At 41.4% G+C, this 17154-nt stretch overlaps 1 long non-coding RNA gene across 1 annotated transcript in view; it reads left to right on the top strand.

Moving 5' to 3' along the window:
* The window catches only part of LOC137644977 (uncharacterized), a 35414-nt gene extending 29618 nt beyond the window's left edge, over nt 1–5796 (top strand). The window contains exons 3-4 of the long non-coding RNA XR_011045247.1: nt 2388–3927; nt 5518–5796. This is a non-coding gene — a long non-coding RNA (uncharacterized lncRNA). The remainder of the gene's footprint in view (nt 1–2387; nt 3928–5517) is intronic.
* The last annotated feature ends 11358 nt before the right edge of the window (nt 5797–17154 follow it).

Raw genomic sequence — 17154 nt, 5'->3', positions numbered from 1 at the left:
GTAGGGTCGCTTGGCATACGGACATGGGTAAGGGGAAGAGATAGACTAGGAGATTCTCGTCTGCTGCTCACAAAGGCAAGGTTTTTTGGAAATAGGAGCCGTTACCTTTCCTGGAGGATCCTGTCAGAGCCTGTCTCTCGCCGTAGGTCACTTGCTTTAAAACATCCCCTTTCTGCTTGTCCACTCAACTTCAACAGTTATGCCCCCGGTTCCATCAGGGTCAGGAGTTGCTGACTCTGGTAGAGAAAAATTTTCTACTCTCGAAGTCATGAATGTTTGTAGTTCTAAAGGCCTCAGGTGCTTGGCACTACATCATAGACCTCTCGGTTTTAAACACCTTTGTGGCAAAATCCAGTTTCATGATAGTGGCAGTTCAGTCAGTTCTAGCGTTGGTCAGAATGTGGGACTGGGTGGTCTCATTCGACTTGGAGGATACTTACCTTCATGTCCCCGTTTATCCAGAAAGCAAGCCTTTCCTTCGCTTCATCACAACCTTATCTTTCGGTCTCACCACAGCTTCACAGGTTTTCTCGGGTAATGGCCCTGGTATTGGCCTTCTTCACCAGGGAGCGATTTGTATGCTTTGGTACCTGGATGATTGGTTACTTCAGTCATCCTCCCTTAAGGATTGCCTTTGAGCAAGGGATATGGTCCTGGACCTTTGGCAGGAATTAAGGATCCATGTGAACAAGAACTCTTCCTTGATCCTGTCCCAGACCACTGCCTACCTTGGGATTTTTCTGAACTCCTGGATTTTGAGGGCCTCTCCGTGCAAAACTTGAATAGACAAGCTTCTGAGTCCTTTGGAAGAATTTTTGTCATCAAAGGCCTCCTGCCTTCTTGTGGAGGTCTCCTCTTGTGAGTCTAGCTTCTCTGATCCAGTTAAATCCCGGGGGGTTGTCTCAGAACGTGGTCACTTCATATGGCCTCTCTTCAGTCTTTGCACAGTGTTTCCAAGGAGACTCTGGTAGCTTTTGCCCCTCAATATTGGGAGGACCTCCATTAGTCGCAGAGATACCGTCTCAAAACAAGGATGGATCTTCGCTCGGTTCCGCCTGACCTAATGTTTTGGTCTGACGTAATGAATCATGGATGGGGTGCAGATCAAGGATCGAAAGTCATTTTGGGTCAATGGTTAGAAACTGGCTATTCCATATTTTGGTGGGAACTGAGGGCCACTGATGTAGGTCTTCTAGCATTCCAGGACCATCTTTGTTGACAATACGACGACTATCTGTTACCTGAGGAAGCAGGGGTGGGACGGCTAGAGTTTCTCAATCGAGAGCCTCACGCAATTCTGCATTTGGCGGAGAGGATGGGGACGTCTTCGATTCCCAAGTCGGTTCTGTGTCTTCACAACATCTTGGTAGACACCCTGTTGAGAAAAAAATCAGATTCAGGATTCATAATGGATTCTATGACAGGAGGCCTTCACCAAACCTTAGGAGGAAGGACCAGTAACAGTCGATATGTGTACTACTCTGAATTTTCGATATCAGGTGTTCTCTCCTTTCCGGGATCCCCAGAGTGCCGGGACCAACACTTCTGCATGATTGGAAAGGTCTTTAGGCCTATACCTTTCCTCCCTTTTCTCTGGTGACAGCTGTCCTCAACAACGCAAGGGCAAGCATTCATCTGACATTAAGAGAATGACAAAATAGGAGGTAGCATGGTTGCCAATTTGGTTAAAATTTGGACAGGGTTTTGGGCTTCAGGGTTAACTAAGTTATCTATGTAAGTATTGTTAATGTTAATTCTATCATTAATGTTCCATTTTCCCATCTCAACCACCCCTCCAAGTCCTGAGCCGAAGGTCAAAAGTGAAGAGTCTTTGACCGGAGAGTGGGCAGGACTATTCAATTACGTTCTCCACCTGTTGTTAACTACCTCGTTGACAATTTCAAGTTCCGTTCCAGCTCTGCTAAAGATATTTGCTATTTCAAAAGAACCGAGTTTTGTATGGCTAGGAAAAATATACAAATTACTTTTAAGATTAACATATTTCAAGATTTTTGTTTTATAACTGAGCTTTTTCAGCTATTGTTATCAAGATTGTAAGTGATCGTATCATATGTACTGTAATTTATTTCATATTTTCTTTTGATTTGTTTACCAGTACAGGACAAATTGGTTGTTTGAAATTAAACTAGCTGATAAGACTAGTCAACAACAATTGAAGGTTGGGTAATAAAATAGGTTTTCAACTGCAATGAATAATCAAAATAGGCAAAATTTCGTATTTCCGTTAATCAAAAGTTACAGAATACTGTACTGATCTACTTTGAAAATAATTTCCCTCTGACCAATATTTGGTAAGCAAGGAAATTTGCTTCAATTATGAGAGTTTAGAAATATGTGTGACTTAAGTATTTTTTCTCTTATTTCAGGTTTCTACAGAAGAATAGATTGGTGATGTTTTCAAACAGAAAAATATAAAACTAAGTAGGAAAAATGGAGTCTTGTTAATTCACAAACGAAGAGAAAAATCTGAGCAACTATTCCCTCAAAATATCTTATGAGAATTGCTAAAAAATGGTATAAAGAAGCATCAGGGAAGGTATACTATGTAGAAGAGAGATATAGCATTGAATCAAAGTGGATAAATAAGAGAAGAGAATCAACACCTGAGCAGAAGAAAAGAATTATTCAGGCTATTGAAGTAACTTGCGATAAACTAGAAGGATGTGAAAGGGCAAGAATTAAGAAACAATAAAAAATCATGGGAACGATGCAAGTAATACTTCAAAAAGCATTTGAGTGCCAAAATTTAATGTTAACTAGAAGATTTAGGTAGATTAGAAAGAACGACAGAAAATATAACAGCTGAAGAAGTAAACGTGTCCCCATGGTTGGAAAAGTTAAGGTCACAGCAGTGTGCAGAATAACGAGCAAAATGTTCATAAGCTTATCAGGGAATATGAAAACTAGACAATATAAGAAAAGGGCTTCCAGTGATGGAATATAAAGGTAAAGAGTTCCTTTCCAGGGAGGAAATTATGGAGGAGTAAGATTGTAAGAAATATTAGGAAAGGTTCAAGAAGAAAGGCTGATATAAATTATTCAATCCAATAGTATGCTTGTTAATTTGACTTTATGATATAGAGAATGTCTGCAAGAGGAGTCGTGTTTAATGAGATGGCAAAAAGAAAACAGTCATCAGAAGGCCAATTGATTACGTGACATATCTACAGATCTTTAGAATGCATTTGACAAATTACCGGAGACAAGCAATTAAATAGGCATTACAAAGGAATTGGTTCCTGGAAGATTTTGTTAAGCTAGTGATTGTATTCTACTATAAAATAGATCTACAGTGGACGCTATTAGAAGAATATGAGATCACTATTTGTATCCATCAAGGATCTATGTTAAGCCCTTTGCTGCTGTTCATTATAGTAATGAAGAAAGCGATAAATAAGTATGTAAAATAGTTCCCCTGAGAGCCAGTTCATTGAGGGGACCCTTTGTTACCTGCAGAATCTGAGGGAGATGGGTGATCATCTTGGCAGTGGCAGACCCCAAATGTGCCATAAAAGTTGCTGATGATTCTCACAAAGAGCCATAATCTCTGCGCTACTTTTCTGGTGAAAGAGCTGCATGTGATTAGATCATATATTTGTCTATTAATGAGGAAGAAATGCTCATTTATCAACAGCAGTTACAGGGTGGATTTCAAACAAACATTACATTGGTACTTTGGAAGAAGTACGCTACAGCCTCCTGACCAAATAACCTCACATTCTCACTTTCTACTGTGTCCTGGACCATGCCTTTTCAGTAATTTTTTATGTAGAGAACAAGATTCAACATCGCCTATGAATCCTGATTTGCCTACTTCCCTTAGTATTGGGTGATTCCAGCCTTGATCAAATGTTGAAGAACTCATATTATGATAGATATGATACACCTTACATCTTTCTAGTAAAGGTAAGAATACTAATGAATACTATGCTTATCAAAATAATATTTTATAAAAATAATGTAAACAGTTAACTTGTATGCTAAGTTTCATAAAAGTAAGTGATAATACTAAATTGTGTTAAGTCCATTCCCTTGAAAGGTAGGGTAGCTTTGGTAGGTATTCTGGGTTTAAAGAACCTTTTCAAACAGGCGGGAAAAGCCACCCAGTACGTCAGTTGAACTAAGTCACTATTCTATATAAAATCTTTATTGTTCCTACACAAATATATACCCTAGCTCTTTAATAGGAGTACTGTACTCCTTCAGCAAAGTTGGATACGGCTGTGAAATCTTTAAAGAGATGGCGGTAGGTACTGCTGAGTGGCAGAGAGTCCTCCTAAAAGGCCACTGAGCTCTTACTCAGAACTCTATTGCTGCCAATTTGCAGGCGTTTTTGGTCTCTCTGAGGCATCAGAGGTTGATCATTCTTCTCCCTTCCTTATTTTCGGAACATCAAAGGTCACGGTTCTTTACCTCTTCTTTTGAGGAATTCTTTTTTGATGGAAATGTCCTGCCAAACACCTAGCAGACTAACTTTCAATTCTCCCTTGGCCTTCTTTGTCATGGTCCATTGTTGAACAGGTAAGAATTGTTCAGGTTTAAGTTCTGTATTTTCTAACTATTTTTTTATTCGCCTATTCTGCCCCAAAAAGGGAAAATACTCTAAAGACAATTACCTGTCAATGTTGATAACTGTGCTGGATAAATTATCCTAATGTAATGATTATCAATATGGATTTTCTTTATAAAATAATATTGATAATACATACCTGGATAAATTAGCTAATCCCACCCATCCTACCTCACATCTGGTATTACACAACTGACTAGAAAGGTGAGTGAAGTCTGGTTAGCCAACAGTATTGCTAATGGAAAGACGGAATTGAAGGTTACAGGGTTGTCAATGTGATTAAGATTTAGGTAAGGGTTATGGTATTCAGGGCTAGCTAAATTATCCAGGTAATTATTATTAATATTAATTTTATCTTGAAAATTCCATTTTCCCACCTTCACCACCCCTCTAAGTCATGAACTTCCTCATTGACAATTTCAATTTTCGTTCCTGCTCCAGTGAAGACGTTTACTATTTCAAGAGAACTTGTGTTTGTATAGCTAGCAAAAAAACAAATGACTTTTAAAATTTGATATCCAACCTTTCATCTTTTATGTCTCGAGTTTTTGCAGCTATTGCTTTTAATATTGTAAATATTCCCAGCTAACATACTGTACTATATTTCATATTTTATTTTGATTTGTTTACCTGACATTACAAATGTCTTTAGAATTGTATTGGCTGATAGGATTAGTTAATAATGATTCATAATTGGATAATAGACATGGTTTTCAACCGCAAGGAATAGCTGTTCTAAAAGGCAAAAAAGCATATATCCTTTAATCAAAACTTACCGAATACTTATCTATTTTAAAAATCAAGTATTTCTCTTTAAGCAATATTTGTTAAACAAAAAAATTTACTTCAATTATGAGTCTTGCGATAACATGGAAATTATTGTTGGAGTTATATGTGACTCTTAAGTTTTTTCTCTCTTATTTCAGGTTTCTACATGAAAAGTTAGTTGGTGATGTTTTCAGAAAGTTATAAAGCTAAGTAGCAACAAGGAGAATTGTTAATTCACAAACAAAGAGAGAAAAACAGTACCTAAGCCTTCAAAATATCCTCTGGGACCTATGTTTCTAGAGGCATCAAGCTGCATAGAAGAGAGACATAAGATTGAATCAATGTGAAAAAGTAGATGAACAGAGTCTACACTATAGCAGGAGAAAAAAAAATATTCAAGTTAGCAAAGTAACTGGAGAACTGGAAGGATGTAAAAGGGCATACAGTGAACCCTCGCTACTTCGCGGTTCGACAATCGCGGATTCACCACTTCGCGGGGTTTTCCCATAACCCATATATATATACATATCGCGGATTTTCCGGAAAATTCGAAAATACCGCGAAATCTGAAGATAACCAAATACGATATTTTGTTACCTGTAATTCCATTAATACTGTAATTAGTAATATCTGCTCTTACTGATTGTTCATTGCATTACATATGATATATAATTCAGCACAGAAAGAAATAAAACACGAAAAGAGAATGTGATCATACGATAATTCAGTACGTAGTAAAATTAAATCGAACATGAAACGCAAATCAGATGCAGTCATACCATATTAGAATGGTGTGTACTGTAATGGATGTGCTTCTTTTCCATGAATCTTTTGTATGTATACGTACGTAGTACAGTACTGCATCCAATAATATTCTTTGTTGCAAAAATCACATTTCGAATACTGTAAGCGTACGAGAGAGAGAGAGAGAGAGAGAGAGAGGCTTAAAATAGCGTACGTAAATTTTTATTATTATTGTTATTATTATTATTATTGTTGTTGTTGTTAATAAAATTATTATTGTTATTATTATTAATCATTATTATTATTATTATTACTGTACAGTATTATTATCATTATTTATTATTATTACGGTATTGTACTTAATCTACGCACGTTCAGTATGCGCGGGGGCATCTTCTATGAGTAACCAACGCGCCATAGTACTAAGACGGGTTGTGATTGGTTCAAGCGCTGATAGATGACGAATCAAAACTCAAGTTTTGTTATCTAGCCTGTGATTGGTGTTTTGCCCGCATCTTCTACCCGCAGCATCAAAGTTCTCGCGGGGCTGCATCGTTCACTTTCTCTTTCCGCGTATTGCTGAGTAGACGTTCTTAAGTTTGTGAAGTTTAATCTGTGCTGTGTGCGACTGTTTTAAGTTGAACTTTTTGTTGAACTTTCTGTTACAATGCCTCCCAAGCATTCTGCTTCTAGTAAGGCTGGTAGTGAGCCTAAACGCCACCGAAGGATGATGACGATAGCTGAGAAGGTTACGCCTCTCGACATGTTAAAAGATGGTAGAAGTTATGCGGCCGCCGGCCGCCATTTTGGCATCAACGAATCCACCGTTCGCTACATCAAGAAGGACGAGGCGAACATTAGAAAGACTGCTGCAATCACCTTTAGCAGATCAGCGAAGCGAGTCGTTACAACGCGTAATAAAACGATCGTACGCATGGAAGGTGCTTTAGCTGTGTGGATTGCCGACTGCCGGAAGAAGAACATAGCGTTGGATACGAACACCATCCAAACAAAGGCTTTGAGCTTATATGAGAATTTTGCTGCAAAGGAACCTAAAGAGGACGACGGCAACCATGCTGAAGATGATGATGATGCAGATGATCCTCAACCAGGGACATCCACTGATTCCCAGCCTCAGAAACGTTTTTCCGCAAGCAAAGGATGGTTCGCGAAGTTTCAGAAACGCTTCGCCCTGAAAAGCGTTTCCCTGCATGGGGAGTCTGCTTCCGCTGACACTGCCGCTGCTGAAACTTACGTGAACCAGACTTTCAAGAACATTATCGCTGAAGGTGGATACAAGCCGGAACAAGTCTTTAATATGGATGAAACCGGCTTGTTTTGGAAGAGAATGCCGTCGCGAACTTTCCTGTTCAAAGAGGAAGCCAAAGCCTCTGGCTTTAAGGCATTCAAGGATCGCGTTACCCTCGTGATGTGTGGCAATGCTGCTGGATTTTTGTTAAAGCCGGGGCTTATTTATAAGTCGAAAAATCCTCGCGCTTTGAAAAATAAAAATAAGAATCTCCTTCCCGTGTACTGGATGCATAATCAAAAAGCATGGATTACGAAGATGCTGACCTCCAACTGGTTCCACCAGTGTTTCATCCCGCAAGTCCATGAATATCTCTTAGAGAAGGGCTTGCCATTCAAGATCCTTCTCCTTATGGATAACGCTGGTGGACACGCAACTGACCTGTCGCGTGAGGGCGTTCAGGTTGAGTTCCTGCCACCCAACACCACGTCATTAATTCAACCAATGGACCAGGGGGTTATCAGGGCGTTCAAGGCCCTCTACACGAAGAATACCTTGGCGGACCTCGTTGCGTGTGTGGATGCTGCCCAAGATGACGAGGATGAAGACTTCAACTTGAAGGCGTACTGGCGGCAGTACACCATAGCCACGTGCCTGCAGAATATTCAAAAGGCACTTCAAGAGATGAAACCTGCAACCGTAAATGCGAGCTGGAAGAAGCTGTGGCCCGATATTGTTTACGACGACAAGGGATTTACTCCGTCGGAAATCCAACACTCTGCAATACGGAAATCTGTGCAGTTGGCTGCCATAATTGGGGGTGACGGGTTTGGCGACATGACGACTGAAGACGTCGACGAGTTGTTGGACTGCCATTCCCAGCCCCTAACTGACGCAGACCTCGAAGACCTGACGAAATCGGCAAGTGAGGAAGAGAGTGAGGGTACCCAGGAAGAGACCCAAGAAAATGTCGAAGAAAGGGGCTTAACATTAGAACGGCTTGCCAAGTTCTGCAACCATATGAAGGAGGCGAAAGAAATGTTACAAGAGTGGGACGAGGATATGGTTCGCTCGATGCAATTCTGCAACAAGGTTGATGACATCACGACTCCCTACAGGATGCTCTTGGATCGAAAAAAGAAGCAGCGGCAACAACTTCCGATCACAATGTTTTTTCAGCCTCGCAAAAAAGAGCCAGTTCCTCCTGCTAGTACGCCTTCGGAAGAAATTGAAGAAGTTGAAGAGGTGTCCCAGGAAAAGACACCTCCGTCTGAAGAGACGTAAAATACTATCATTGACTGCACAGTAGAACACATCATCAGCTTCATCATCATCATTTCTACTGTGCAGCAAATTCATCGCCATCGTCATTCAAGTTTTTCTTGAACTTCTTTCGTGGTGAGTACAGTAACAATCTTTATTTTTTACTTTAACCTGTTTTATAGTTTAGTAATGTACGTACTGTATGCATTAAGTTAAAGGGAAGGTTTTAAAAGTCTACATGTTGTAACCTATCATATTTTTTTTGTTTAAAATTTACATTTACGTACGTAAAACAATCTCTCTCTCTCTCTCTCTCTCTCTCTCTCTCTCTCTCTCTCTCTCTCTCTCTCTCTCTCTCTCTCTCTCTCAAATTGTTTTCCTGCTTTGCTACGTACAAGTACTGTATAATTTATATTTGTAAGGTAACATATTTTGTAAATGCTTTTACTGTAAATACTGTATGTACTGTATCATTATTTATCACTATCATCATGCGCGTTAAATGCCTTGTTTGTTCTGAGCGTGGTTGTTTACTGAGCGTACACGCCGTCGTTTCAGGCGGCGTCATAAAGAAAAAGATTTCATTTGGAAGTCCTAAGAAAAATACGTAAACTAAAACATTGGTAATAAAAAAATCAACATACAGTACTGTATAATCAATATAATCGATGCAAAAACTAACCTATACGTACATATATGTGTACACTAAATGAGTTTGTTTCTTCATTATGATCAGAGATGAACGTAAACAAAACATTGGTTGCCATTTTTTATCGTGCTTTTTAGGTGTTTAGGAAACACATGATATAAAATCGCCTTTAATATTTGTGCCTGTTTTAGTTTAGGGTGCTGTAGTACATGCATTAAGTGTTCTGTACATTAAAGGGTGGTTTGTTAACAGTACTACGTACAAGGGAAGGTTTTAAAAGTCCGAATATACATGTTAAATAAATAGGTAAATATGCTGTCACTACTTCGCGGATTTTCACCTATCGCGCCCGCGTCTGGAACCTATCTACCGCGATAAACGAGGGTTCACTGTAATTGAAAAACTCAGTGAAGAAGCACGGGAACGATAGAAGCAGTGCTTTGAAAAATGTGTGAATGCCAAAATTCAATGTTAACTGGAAAATTTAAGCGGAATAGAAAGCCCAACAGAAAATATAAGGCAGGATAGGTAGGTACAGTACATGTATTCTGAGTTTAAAGAACTTTTTGCATAGGGATGTTAAACTACCCAGTACTATGTTTGTTAAATTAACGCTGTACTATTTATAAATTCTTGATAGTTGCCACACAAATACAAACCATTGTCCTTTAACAGGAGTATGCTTTCAGCAAAGCTGGATAGGGCTGATACATCCTTAACAAGGTAGCGTTAGTTCTGCATAATGGTGGCGAATCCCTATCCACCTGACGAACCACTAAGCTTTCCATTTGCTCTCAACTGCTGGATAATACAGACGTAATTCTGGTACCGTCAACTTTTTGTTTTAGTATTTTACATTACCTTTTTGATAATTGTGTTGGCAGATCGTCATCGATGAGGGATATTCTGAAAGAAAGACAGATTTCCTGTTGTTTCCCAAAAATTGTAGCCGTGTGACAGCTTTCTATGCAAACCTGCCAATATCCACATTTTTTTCTTTTTGGACAACATTCCTATTTGCTGTTTTTTTCCGTCTCTGTTTGGCCAGGGGAAGACAATGATAACATACTCATAAGGAGACTGGCTCTCCTGTGTGCGACCACACCTGTTCACACGAACAGCCACAAGTCTTCTCCATTTCACGTTTGCACCCTCACCTGTTTACACATCCTTCTGATAGCACACATATTCCTTTTATTGTAGTTCTACCTTAAAAGTTCTACTTTTGCCAGGACTACTGAGACTTACCTGAAGACTTCACTAGATAACCTTGCTTTGGATCCCCATATCCCCATGGATAAGTTAAAGGAACATACTGCAGGCTGGATCACTACACGCTTGATCCCCATGGATGTTTTTCAGGAACCTGCCACATCCTAGATCCCTACACATTAGATGCCCACACACCGGATCCCTAGGAGGGAGAACCCTTCATACGCGTCAGATCACCATGTGTGCACAATATTCTTCCTAAGATCTTAGCACACTCTCAGACTGAACAGCAACTTGGAACCTTACTACTCATCCTTGGGTAGTAAAAGCAGGTGACTTCTCAGCTATGTCTAGAGAAGACCGAGGAAGACGTCTTCAAAGAAATCCAGGAACGCCGATTAATAGGAGTCACTTATGCGTGACTCTTACCTTTTCCCTCCCTGTCAAAGAGACATTGTGATACGGAGAACATTCCACTCGGAGAAGGGATCATAGTACATTCCTGCCTCGTTTGCGAGGTGAGTCTTCATACTGGGAACATTTCCTTACCCCAGATATAACTGCTACCTGTTCTCTTTTCTCACAAGAATAAGTATATGCATGGTCAGTAGGATTGAAGGACCTCGCCCTTCTTTATCCTTCCTTAGCGATCTCTTTCACCTTTATGAAAGACAAAATGGAGCATGCCAAAAGTTGTCATTTTGGGAACAAACATTGGTATGTGCCTCTTTTGCACCATATGTTTTCACCTCATTCGCGAGGTGTTATGGTATGTACCAGGAACTTTCCCCATCTTGAGTATAAGTATCGGTACATGGTACAGTTAGTTACACACCTGTTACCTGTGCTCTTTGTTTTCATGAGAAGAGCAAGTACAGGCATTTAGTCTAAAGGGCTTTGCCCTTCTTTCTCCTGCCTGAATGATTTTTCTGTTGCTTTTGGGAGAGAGAGTGAAGCAGTGCGCACTGAGAGTTGTCTCTTCTGGAAGAAACATCAGCATGCGCTGCTTTCGTACCTTTTTTCAGTCTTATACCAAATGCACTGTCCCCGACCAATTACTGCTACTTCACGCGAAGATGATGTTGCTTAAAATATCTGATCAATGTATCTGCGTATCTTAATTGCACTCTATTTGCAGAAAAGGTACGTACCAAGATTGTACCCAGCTCTGAGCTGTACTTCATACATATGTTCACTTACCTGTTACCAGTACAGTACTCAGTCTCAATACGTACCCTCTTTATTCTTATGTTGATCAAAGCAGAAATAGCTCTTAACAAAGTTGATAGGCTCTTTCATGAATTTCAGCTACACAGAGCTCATCTTCAGTGACGCAGTAGGATTAATTGGAGAAGACTTTTGACCCATGAGAAGGATTTCCTTGCTCAGAAGCTTTGGAGCATTGGTAATGTCTCTTAGTATAGAGAGTCCTTTTGTCATAGGGACCAGCATCCACATTTCAAATCCTGCATACCCAGTTGACCTCAAAGAGAAACTACTCTACTGAGCAGATATGGATTCTTTGGTTCTGTTAGGCCTAGCCCCAAAGTCGAAGCGTGTTGAAATTTTTCAAATGTATATACATACATATACCCAGGCACTTCCCCCAATTTTGGGGGGTAGCCGCCATCAAACAAATGAAACAAAAAAGGGGACCTTTCCTCTCTACGTTCCACCTAGCCTGACATTTTTCAAATGTACAACTTAAAAAGCTTCATCTGTGGTGGATAACAGGGGAGGGTGGACTGTGGCACCCTAGCAGTACTAGTCGAACTCGGTTGAGTCCCTTGTCAGGCTGGGAGGAACGTAGAGAGGAGAGGTCCCCTTTTTTGTTTCATTTGTTTGATGTTGGCTACCCCCCAAAATTGGGGGAAGTGCCTGGGTATATGCATGTATGTACAAGTTAAAAAGTAAAATGTCTTCACATTTATGAATCAAGGCAAGCTATCAGGAGGATTAGATAATTAATGGATGATATATATGTGAAAAGTTTGACTATTAACTGTTGTATGCTAAGGACAAAACCATCTACATTCCACATAACTATTAGGAACCATAGACAAATGAGTTCTGACTGACTGTGAGAATAATGTTAACACTATGACAAAAAAATAACCAATACAGTAATACTCCTAGTGCATTACATTGTATATAAAATTCATAGCTAATCAAACTGAAAAATACTTAGGCTTAAACAAATCCACACTTATTCTTGTTAAGAAACACTTGCAAGCTCATGCATAATTAAATACAAGCAAAGTACAGGTAACAGAAAAATGGACATTAGATATATTTGGAAGTGTGCAAAGTACCAAAATCATAAACTGTTTAAATCAGTAAATACAAGTAAGCCTAAACAAAGATACAGTAGGTCATAAAATTAAGGTAAACTTATTCTAGAATGAGTCATAAAATTGAAGTAAACTTTCTATAAAATAGGTAATAAAATTACTGTAAATTTACATCTAAATTGGTCATAAGATTAAGGTAAACCTTACACTAATATAGGTCATAGAATTCAGGTAAATATGCACGCAAATGGGTCATAAAATTATGGTAAAATGGGTTATGAAGTTAAGGTAAACTTACACTAAATTGGGTCATGGAATTAAGGTAAACTTGTTCTAGAATGAGTCATGAAATTATAGTAAACTTGCAGTAAAATAGGTCACTAAATTACTGTTAATTTATGCCAAAATGGGTCATAAGATTAAGGCAAACTTATAAACTTACACCAAAATAGGTCATAGAATTCAGGTAAATATGCACCCAAGTGGCCCATAAGATTATGGTAAAATTACATCAAAATGGGTTATGAAATTAAGGTAAACTTACACTAAATTGTGAAATAGGTAAAAAAAGTTAAGGTAAACCTTTGCCATTTTAGATGAATATTTTAAAGTAAACCCTCACCATAAATAAGTAAAGAAAGAATTTTGGTAAACTTACAATTGAAAAGGTTTAGAAATAAGACAACAGAAATCGAACCGGCTGATAGAAATTCTATGTAGCAACAAAACGGTTGAACAAAGTTGCTGTTGAAAGGCAAACTGTACTTGTATGTGGCAAGCTAAGAGGCAGAGACCACAGTACTGTACAGTACTTCCAAGCTGTGTCTAAAGACCACCGTAAAAATAAAGACAAAAGTTAGTAAATAGAATACTTTGATTGTAAAATTTGGAAGTCAAATCGCCTGAATTTACATATAAAAATCAGGATATATATCAATTTTCAATATTTAACTTAGCCGGTGATTATAATAGCTGCAACTCTGTTGCCCGACAGACAACTCTAAGGTAAAAACTCGCCAGCGATCGCTACACAGGTTGCGGGTGTGCCCAACAGCGCCATCTGTCGTCCAGATACCCAGTACTCAATGTAAACAAAGACTCAATTTTCTCTCTGTCGTGCTATCGACAAGACGTACTTACTCGCTGTTGCTAAACTGGAGTTTTTTCACAACTAATTGGTGAAGTACATTATTCTAGTTTTGAGCTTTCGCTGTGCAGGGTTTCTCTTCACACAAATCCTTGAACTCTTTTTGATAACGGATTCTTTGTTGATGACTTTTTGATAGTTTTTTTGATTCCCCTTTGACCAATTCAAAATGGCTGACCCTTCAGAAGTCCCAAAATTTAGGAAGTGCAATGCTAGGGACTGTTCAAGGCGTCTTCCGAAGGCTTCTATCGACCCTCACACTGTTTGTTCCAATTGTCGGGATAAAACCTGTCAATTGGAAGATCGGTGTGAGGAGTGCGTTGGGCTTTCGGAATTCGATTTTATCGAATTCCAAAAGTATACACGTAGGCTAGAGAGAGATAGAGTTAGGAGAAGTTCCTCTCGTTCTATTGATATTTCCTCTCCTCATGCCCCACAACCTATTCCTTCCCCTGTAGTGGTTGCTCCTAATCCCCCTCCTGGCACTCAGGAACCTTCGATGGCTGATATGATGCGTGCCATCCAAGCTCTGGGTGAGAGAGTTGAGTCCCTTGCTAGTGACCGTAATCAGCTCATGGCGGATGTGAAGGAGCTGAAGTGCAAAAGTGCAGTGGGAAGTGATAAAGTGCCGAGTGTTAGTGTTGTGGATAGTGTTGCGCTTGAGGGTTCGTCTGTTCGTGCCTGTCGTCCTCCTAGTCCGGGACCTCTTGCAAGCTCCCAAGTCCAGGGGAGAAGCAATGTCGTACGACAAATGGGTTCGAGAGGCTTTAATCAGCGAACAGACGTTCCCTCCGTGGTATCGGGCGTATCTACCCAAGATCGCCCCTGCCTAACTAAGACGAGAGAGCCCATTTATACCTCGTCTTCGGAAGGTGTTTCTCGCAAGAAACCCTGGACCAAGGTCTCACGACCGTTAAAGCGCAAGTCGGTCCCTTCCGCACAAGTCCAACGGCCCAGTTGTAGCCACTGGGTCAGTTCGGACTCGCTGCCGTCATCCGATGACTGCTCACCGCCTAAGAGAGGCAAAGCGGTACCGCTTCAGACAGTTACACCGTCTGTCGCCGCACCTGCTCCTTTAGACCCTAAGTGGTCTCTACTGCAAGACATGCAGTCTAAACTAACGTCTCTTATGCAGGACTTTCGTGTGGAGAAGGTTGCTGCCGCACCAGCTAGTGCAGCTCCTTGCCTACAACCGCCCACACGATCGGTTGTGCGTCCTGTGGACGCTGAGGTAACCTTCTCACGCACACCAGTTGAGAGAGTTCCGCCACCCATGCGTTCCAGTGTGATCTGCCAGCCGCATGTTGACGTTCAGCGACGCACGGAGGTCTCCGTTGACGTTCGTGAGGTTCAACAACCGTCAGAGTTGTTTTATTTTGACGCGGTGCGTCAACCTCCGCAACCCAGTGTGGTTGCCACTGCTCACCCATATCAGTCCAGACAGTCTGGAGTAGACGCTGTGCGTCCCCGCTCTGCTATGGTTGTTGCCAGCTCACAGACTGGGCAGCAGTTCCATGACGTTGCGTCCGGCTCAGTCACGCATGCACCCGTGCGACCGGACTCAGCTAACCAGCCGTTACCCACTCCGTTGCCGTTCCCTCATCAGTTATCGGATGAGGGACTTTCTGATGATGATGTTGCTGCACACGTAGATGAACCGCATTCAGAACTGGACGAGCCTAAGTCTACGCAACCCTCTTTGGACTTTAGGAAAGTTTTGGCCCTTTTCAAAGAGATGTTTCCGGACCAGTTTGTTTCTGTGGCTCCGCGTTCTCCTCCGTCAGAGTTTGTGTTAGGCATGCCGTCAACCACTCCTGCCTTTACTAGACTCGTCCTCGCACGCTCGTCCAAGAGAGCTTTGCGGGTGATAGGAGAATGGCTGCAGTCCAAGAAGAGTTTAGGGAAGACAGCTTTTACGTTTCCCCCTGCTAAACTCTCTTCTAGATCGAGCGTCTGGTATGCCACGGGAGAAGTTCTCGGCTTGGGAGTTCCTGCCTCTGCCCAGGGCGACTTCTCAAGTCTTGTAGACTCTCCCCGCCGCCTTGCCATGAGACGCTCGAAGATATGTTGGTCATCTTCGGACCTGGACCACCTTTTGAAAGGTATCTTTAGAGCCTTCGAAGTTTTTAACTTCTTAGACTGGTGTCTAGGAGCTCTAAGCAGAAAGATCTCTCCGACAGAGAAGGAGACTTCCTTGCTCATTATGTCCTGCATGGACAAGGCCGTACGTGATGGGTCTAATGAGCTTGCTGCATCATTTGTGTCCGGAGTCCTTAAGAAGCGTGAAAACCTATGCTCATTCCTTTCAGCTGGAGTTACACCATGCCAGAGATCCGAACTTCTGTTTGCTCCTCTTTCCAAGTGCCTTTTTCCAGAAGACCTGATTAAGGAAATTGCCGCTTCTTTGATACAGAAGGACACTCACGATCTTGTTGCGTCCTCAGCTCGCAAAGCCACCCCTTTGCCTACCTTGTCAGCTAGACCAAGGATGGACACTCCAGCGTCCCGTTTTATTCCGCCCTTTCGCGGCAGAGCCTCCAGCAGAGGAGGTGCTCGTGCCGAAGGGAAACGAGGAAAGAAGAAAGGAACCAAGTCCTTTAAGGGCAGAGTCTGACTGCCAGCTTCTTCAGACAGCAGTGGGAGCCAGACTCAAGAACTTCTGGCAGACCTGGGAAAAGAGAGGCGCAGATGCACAATCTGTGAAGTTGCTCAGAGAGGGGTACAAGATCCCGTTTGTACGGAAACCCCCTCTAGCAACGTCTCCCATCGATCTCTCTCCCAGGTACAGAGAGGAAGACAAGAGACGAGCCTTGAAACAGGAAGTGTCTCTTTTACTAGAGAAGGGAGCGGTGGTCAAAGTCTCGGACCATCAAACCCCGGGATTCTACAACTGCCTCTTCTTGGTGTCAAAGAAGACAGGAGGGTGGAGGCCGGTGCTAGACGTCAGTGCTCTGAATGTCTTTGTCACAAAGCAGACGTTCTCCATGGAGACCACAAAGTCGGTTCTAGCAGCGGTCAGAAGGGAAGACTGGATGGTCTCTTTAGACCTAAGGGACGCCTACTTCCACGTCCCCATCCACCCGGACTCCCAACCTTTTCTGAGATTCGTTTTCGAGAAGGTTGTCTACCAGTTTCAAGCCCTGTGCTTTGGCCTAAGCACAGCTCCTCTTGTGTTTACGAGGCTGATGAGGAATGTAGCCAAATTCCTTCATTTAGCGGACATCCGAGCCTCCCTCTATT

The sequence above is a fragment of the Palaemon carinicauda genome, chromosome 1 (genome assembly GCF_036898095.1).
Source record: "Palaemon carinicauda isolate YSFRI2023 chromosome 1, ASM3689809v2, whole genome shotgun sequence".
In the NCBI taxonomy this organism is placed as follows: domain Eukaryota; kingdom Metazoa; phylum Arthropoda; class Malacostraca; order Decapoda; family Palaemonidae; genus Palaemon; species Palaemon carinicauda.
Note: the sequence above shows the minus strand (reverse complement) of the source record. Positions and strands in the feature narration are given on the sequence as shown.